We start from the raw sequence: 400 nt of genomic DNA, 5'->3' as shown, positions 1-400 counted from the left end.
ATCAGCTCTTTCACTATGCTTGTAAAGCCTTAGGCTGTAGCTGCAGCTGCAGCCACAATTCATTAGGGATTAATGCCAGATACTCACACCAATGCATTACATTCTCCTTCCTATTCGGTCAATAAATGCTGTAATGCAATAATAAATGTCACATGAAAATCTAAATGTACAGCTTCTGGCAACCTGTAAAATATGATAAATAACCTCATTTCTTAAGATGTGGCCTTACTGAATTCAGGCCCCGTTTAGTATGGTGACCCATTTTAAATCCTGTTATGTGAATTCAGTAGACCAGCAGGGAGCACTTTTGCCTGCCCTGGCACTCCGACCAGCGGTGGAAAAAGAAGAGGAAAAAAGAGGGGACAAGTGACTTTAATGCCATTTGACATGTTTAGAAATG

This window comes from Chanos chanos, chromosome 8 (assembly GCF_902362185.1).
Source record: "Chanos chanos chromosome 8, fChaCha1.1, whole genome shotgun sequence".
Lineage (NCBI taxonomy): Eukaryota > Metazoa > Chordata > Actinopteri > Gonorynchiformes > Chanidae > Chanos > Chanos chanos.
This window is presented reverse-complemented; position numbering follows the sequence as displayed.